Source organism: Cupressus sempervirens, chromosome 5 (assembly GCF_028749045.1).
Source record: "Cupressus sempervirens isolate cs-2001-9-10 chromosome 5, ASM2874904v1, whole genome shotgun sequence".
NCBI classification, from domain to species: Eukaryota; Viridiplantae; Streptophyta; class Pinopsida; order Cupressales; family Cupressaceae; genus Cupressus; species Cupressus sempervirens.
In genome coordinates this window covers 535,188,800-535,195,962 of record NC_143122.1, presented here as the reverse complement: position 1 = coordinate 535,195,962, position 7,163 = coordinate 535,188,800, and positions in this window count along the sequence as shown.

Below are 7,163 nucleotides of genomic sequence, written 5' to 3'. Positions count from 1 at the left end.
TTTTGGTGGTGGTGTTGGTTGTCAACCACTATAACCCTAGGGGGTAAGAGAGCAAGATGGAACTAATAGAGTCTAAAAATAAGGCCTTGGTGGATACTAGTAAAATTTTGACCCTTTTTCCTTTTTTCCCTAACATCACTAACCATATCCTCCAAAGAATGTAAAAGTAAAAACGGAATAGAAATGAAATCCTTCTTTCTAAAATGGTTGAGTAGGGGAAAGTGATAGTAGTAGTAAACTCCAAACTTACCTTCAAGTGTAAGGTATTTCATGATCACCAGGCAGATATCGTCCCACGGAGCCAGTAGTTTATCCCTCATGAATCCTCCCCTATAACGCACTGGTTCTTCATCTTCCATGAAAAAATTGATCATATTGGCCTCGTCCCACCATTTTCGTGACCTTCCTCCATTTTTTCCCCTTCATGGATAGCCCAGTGGCCATTGTGATTACTTCCTCATTAACTTGGAATGTAATGCCATTTATAGTAACCTTGCGATCATTCCACCCATTCACAAATTGGAGTGCACAATTTTTGTCATATCTCGCCATCGCCTACATATAGGGAAGAAATTCCCTCTTTCTTTAATAGAAACCAGGTTGCCATTCTGTCTTAAAAATTTTCAACCCTTAATGGTTCTAGTCTATTCAAGTCTCCACCCATTTCTTCCTCACTAATTTCTGATCCTCCAACCTCAGTAATTCGCATTTGAACTTCCTTGCCGTCAGACTTCTTGTGAATATTAATCACCAACAACACAACAATGATACAAATAACACCTACAGGGGTTTTAATCATCTCTAAGACCAATTTTCAGGATGCTTCGAAATCCCAATCAATTTTATGATGGGATTCACATGTACTTAGCATCATTATTCTAACATCCTTGAATTCACTGACAGCCTTGTTACTGCAATTTTTCATACTTTCAAAAAGGAAGTAATTCAAATTTCGCATTATGTTACCATAATGGTGAAATAACTGCCACCTCAAATCACCTCCATTTATTATCCAATCAGAACAGTGCTGTCTTATCAACTTCCCCTCAAACTTTTTATTGAATTTAGCAAATTTCATCTTCCTATGTATAATGTTGCCAAAATTGGCACTGACCTTTAACTTTTTCTCTCCTCCTTTTCCTTGCCGATCAAGGCCTTAATTTCCTCCTTCAGACTTTCTATGTTTCTCCAACACGCCAATTCTTTCAATTCAAATACTGCTCTGCACACATTAAGACTTTTCCTGATAGTTATACAACATGAGTTGCTTCTATTGTCTTCATCTTGGAAACAAACTTTACCATTACTCTTTTCTTTTGCCATTTGACCAACATGGACATTTATGTTAGACACTACTCATGGATCATTCTAACAATCAAAACTTATCACAAAGTTCTCAACAGTTTTTCAAAATTGTTCAAAAAACATGGGTGATCATAGTTTATCCTTTCATCTTACTACTTGTTCTGTGATGTAAGACTTCCAAACCTTCCTAGATCATTAGATTGATCAGTGATTAGCAAATTATTGTCAAGCAACAAATTTTCCGTTCTTCATGCTCTCTTGTGCCAACACATTTCAACAGAAAATCAAGTGTAGTTTAAAGAGCCATGAATGTACTCAATATCCCCTAAGTTTCATGATATTTAGGCAGTGAGAAAATGAGTTATGAACAAACCCTCATAACCAGGTCTGTCACCAAGGGTTTCATAACAAATTTTGCAAAATTATGTGGATCCTCCATAAGAAATCTTGACCATTCAAACTTGGATTAAAATAAAGTTCATTCAATACCCTACATGATCACATGGATTCCATTGATCTTCCAACCTATTTTACATAAGGAAAATGATCCAAAAAATAGTAAACCATGCCTGCAACACATAACAATCAGCCAATTTACATTTAACTTGCAATTCTTTTAATCTTAGTCTACCAAAATATATTACAAGGTTTCTCCAATGAGGGACCTTGCCCTTTCATTCACATATCAAAATATATTACAAGGAAGTAGAGGTAAGAAAAAGTAATCTTAATGGCAAGGAGTTTGCGAAGTGGAAAAGAGGGAGGATATAGTTGTTGGGGACATATTGTATCCCATGGTCAATAAGAGATATGAAAATGCAACCATCCATATCAAAGAAGACCAATAAACACACCTAAATTAGAGGTGGTAATGGGTGTTGATGTTTGGTAGCTTATGTTCGATAAACTTATATATATATATAAGTTCATTGCTACATACACACATACACACACACATGTATATAACAATGAATAAATATTTATTATATTAATTATCTAATTAACGAATAGACATGTACCATTCATAGGACATGTCTCTGCATGACTTATTCTCAATTTAAATAAAAGGGCACTGCCATTTGAAAAACACATACCAAATATTATGGCAGTGCTTACTACATTTGCAATGATCCTCAAAAAACTAACTTGTTATTAAAGTAGGCTGCAAATGCATTAGTTAACCATGGAGAAAATATTAAGGAGATAACAACTATAATTCGATTACTTGGTAAATTGCAAATGTCAAAGTCAATGATAACTAAAGCAAGTGGGAAGTCTCCAATTTTGACAACTTGATAGTACTGATTTCATTCAACTTCTTTGACAACATTTTTGAGCAATTGTTTTAATTTTATTTTTAAAATTTATAGTTTGGAGTTTAGCTATTCAAATTATTTAAATAATCTTAAGTATAGAATTATAAAGAGTCTTTAGCAATTCAAAATGATAATTTTTACTTCTAAAAATCTCTACTGTATTTACTTACCGTTGTTCATTTATGGCAGATTACCTATTTAAGTTTTCACTATGATGCATGAATAAGTAGACATTTGAAGCTTTAGTTGAGTTGAAATTAAATATCAGATCCCAACTTTATATTTTGCATGAAGAGTTGTGGTGATCAAAGTAAGTCCATTGACTAACTGATCAATGTAATTTTATATTAAAAATACTGACAACGTAAGAGGCAGCAACTGATTACAAGTATTCCACAAATATTTGCAGTAATCATGGTAGTTTATATATCCCTTAAAGGTTGACAATATGAGAAACAGACTGAATATTGTAGCAACTGGGTTGAAGAGATAACACAGGGAATGGAAAATAAGTGAGAACTAGTCACTAGTGTATTTTAGACCCGTGCACATCAAACTTGGGACTTTTTTCATAAATCTGAATTAAAACTTTATTTTAGAGCAAATAAAAATTTATTGTGAATAATTCAATGAAAAACTAGAACCTGCATCTTAGCCTTAGTTGTTGCCCTATAAATCATTTTGCATGCATGTCATCTTTCTTTGCATCCATGTTCCCTCATCTTTCATCCTAAAAGTTTAAGCTAGGATAATATTTCCTCGCCTCTATCCCAAGAGGTCTTCAAGAAGCTCACAGAGGTAACAAATTCATTATCATGCATAATGAGAAAGAAAAAGAGACAAAAACTAGTGCTTCCCTGATAAAAAAGTGTTTATAGAGAAAGAAGAAGAGAACATACCCAAGATCTGGTGTTGCTCTTGAGAATGGTGATGTTAACTTCAAAGGCTTCAGATAAAACAACTCCTCTTCTTAACTGATAACTCTTTGTGTGTGATATCTTCTTACCTACTGCCAATGAACATGACATTGTAAGAAGACTCTAAACAAAGATAATATTTCATGAATATCACCATGTGTTTCTACACATTTTGCCAATTGATGATGTAATAATGCCTACAATACTTCACCATATAACACCAATCTTGCCTTTCGTGCCATAAAATCTCAAGATTTTCAATCTGTGTGCATTATCCCTCAAAAAGGTTTCTCTTTGATTGTATGAAATTTGATCATCTGCAGTTTTAGCCAAAGCTACTGTTGTTTTTTTATTGTACTTTTGACAGACCCATAAGGGCAAATAGGACAGTGCAAAGAGAGCTACTGGATTGCTGCATGTAGTTTGCCAAAAAACACAAACCTACTGAATCCACTTCATTTTTGAGTTTCCACATATCAATATTATCTCTTGTATCAAAATTTATATGGACCATAACTATTTAATTACTTTTAAATTTGGATGTTGTTTGTGAAAAGAGGATTTAATATAATACATAATTGTGCACTAATTCCATGTTTCCCATAAATTCTGTCTTGCACATAATAACAATTTTTAAAGACAGTAATAAGGAGGTCCTAAAGCTACCTATGAGGATTTAACAGACATTGTATAGAGAGGGATTAACAACAAAGACTGTATTAAGAGGGATTGGACTTAAAAACATAAAAAGAAGCATTTATATCTCTAAATTATCAGAGGATTGAACAAAGCGCATATAATTTTGGAGCTTTTGAGACGGAGTTCTAAACATATAAAAGACAATATTCCCTCTTCCATTAGCAGATCTATGCACAAATATAAATTCTTGCCAAACAAAGCAGATTTTGAGCTTCCTCTATGACAGAGATAGATCATAGAATCACAGTTTCCAATACTTTGGTGGGTTTGAATGAGCTTGATCTTTGCACCAAACTCAAAAATCCATAAATGTTGTGATGAAAGAAATCAAATTGCTTTGCATGCAGATTAAATTTGTTTGAAAGTTGTGGAATGCCCTTTCAACAAATCCATTTTGCCTATATCATGCAAATCTGTTGTACACATTCCCTGCAAGCCGTGTTAAGACCAGTTTTCCACATTTTGCACTTCAGCAAATTGTGGATGCGAACGAGATCGAAAACAAGCTAAGTGGCAATAGGATGAACGGGAACTACAACATGATAAATAGAAAGTTTGGTTGGACGAGAAAGGTCTAGATGTAAAAGAAAACTAATCAAGTGCTCCTCAATCAAACTAGTCACAATGAAAGAACTTGCAAATAAGATATTATTAACCACAATTCAACAATTCCTTTTGAGCAATTATTTTTCATCATTAAGCCATTTTGTTTTTAAAAATGGGTATGTCCAGGTCAAGATATTGACATATCAAGATGGAATATTCCCTTTTCATTTAACAAGCACTTATAAGACTAGGAATGTTAGCCAATCCATCTAAGCATATGGGTATTAAGGGTCAAGATATGTGTAGCGGTAGTCATGAACATTGCTTTTTCTTTGCATTTTTTCTACATCTGATACTTTTCTTATAGGTGGACATGTCTATCACAAACATCCAACATGCCTGTCCTTAGACTTCATGGCAAAAACCCTACAAACAACCAAAAAAAAATAAGGACATGAATCATCCAAACATCTCTAATAGCTTGTGGATATCCCAAAGATGCATAATTGCATGACTTGTGAAAACCAAAAAGATAAGACTAACTTGTATAACAAGCGACTAACCAAAATGATTTTATGTCTGTGTAATGTTTGACAATGATAATGGTATTTGGATTCAAGTATGAGGAAATTTGTATCAATCAATTCATTAAATATCATTTGAATACAAAGAAGATTTTAAGAGATTCAAGAGCATAATTATAAGCCAAATTTGTGTAAGACCTAAATTAGACCTAAGTGAATAGACATGTGAAGGCTTATTTTGAATATGATGAGCATATCTAAGGCAGAATTTTTATGAAGGTATATTCCAAGTTTAGAGCATTTATTGAAAATAACTATTTCAAATCTTAGTGGATTATTCATAAGTACAAGGCAGATTTGTTGAAGACCTTGAAGGAGATCTAAGGCAAATCTACCTATATTATAAACACTTTGCATTTCAAAGGTCAATTCCTTCTGCATTGCAGGATTTGAGGTTGGTGTCTCTTGCTAATTGAGCCTACAAATTTGTTTGAAGTTATATACGTACATACATATGTGTGTGTGTGTGTGTACATACACACACAATTCACCTACAAGGATTTCCATGCTAAATAGTATATGCATCTTGTCTTCTTTTGCTAGACATCAACTATGTGAATGCTTTCTACATTGCTTTTAGTTGACTAAATATATATAATAAAATATGCAGGTTTCTATGCCAAACTAACTCCAATGTGGACAAATATCTAATAATTGGGATTTAAACTAAGCAAGAACTATATGTTCAAGGAACCAAAAGATGACTGCAATGAGACTATTACAAGCGAAAATCCTTCAGTCTCGTTAAAGAGAATTGGGATGTGTGTTTGAAGACTTAACAAATTTGAGCTTCACTTGGTTTCAAGAATACTATAATATTTTCTACTTAACAAGGCCAATCACGTGAAGGTGGAAGCTCATCTGGCCTCACCCCCCTCCCCCTAACATCAATCTAAAGTACCCATTATCATCTAATTACATACTTCATTCATTCACTCATCCATTTATGAACTATAACATTCAATCAATACAATCACATAACATTGATTAATATGATATAAAATTCATTAATACACAATACTAATCAAAACTTCATTAACACATAACAATATTCATGAACATAAAATAAAAATCACTATTAATACGCATCATTCATACATAATTACTTAAAACAAAGTTCTTTCATTATCCAACAAGGCTTATCAAAGAAGATTTTTAAAACATCATTTTTTGTTTTGTTTTTCTGAGCTCTCTTAAGAAAAGCGCTCATAGGAGCATCCATATCTGCTTCATTCTCCTCCTCTTCTAGCACGTGTAATGTCAAATTATGATGGCTCCTTCTCTTTGGAGGAGCAGGAGGTTGCTGCACTAAAGGGGGCTCTGTTGCAAGAACAAGTGAATGCAATAAATTGGCATACTCTTTCTTTTTCTAACTGTTACACGTTTGTAATTAAGTATGAGTACAACATAAATGCATTTTTCTTACCTGACAATGCCACATCATCTACATTAACATTTTGATCTGCCACCATGTCAGCATGTTGAACACTTGGAACATGGTCCACTCCTTTAGCATGATGTTCAACATGCTCTGAAATATTCTAAAAAAGGATACACGCCAAATTTCAATTAAAGATGTTAAATTGTATTCATAATTGCATAATTAATTTCCAATAGCAAATTAATACCTCCACCACTATAATGCACATCATGGCCTTCGTCAGGAGTAGGTTCTGTGGTAGGATATGAAGGCTACAGTAAAATGTTATGCACATTGTTATGTAGTCAATTTACGTTTAAAACTACTATGAAAAAATAATCTTCTCAACTATTTAATTTCATTTACTTTTCATCTG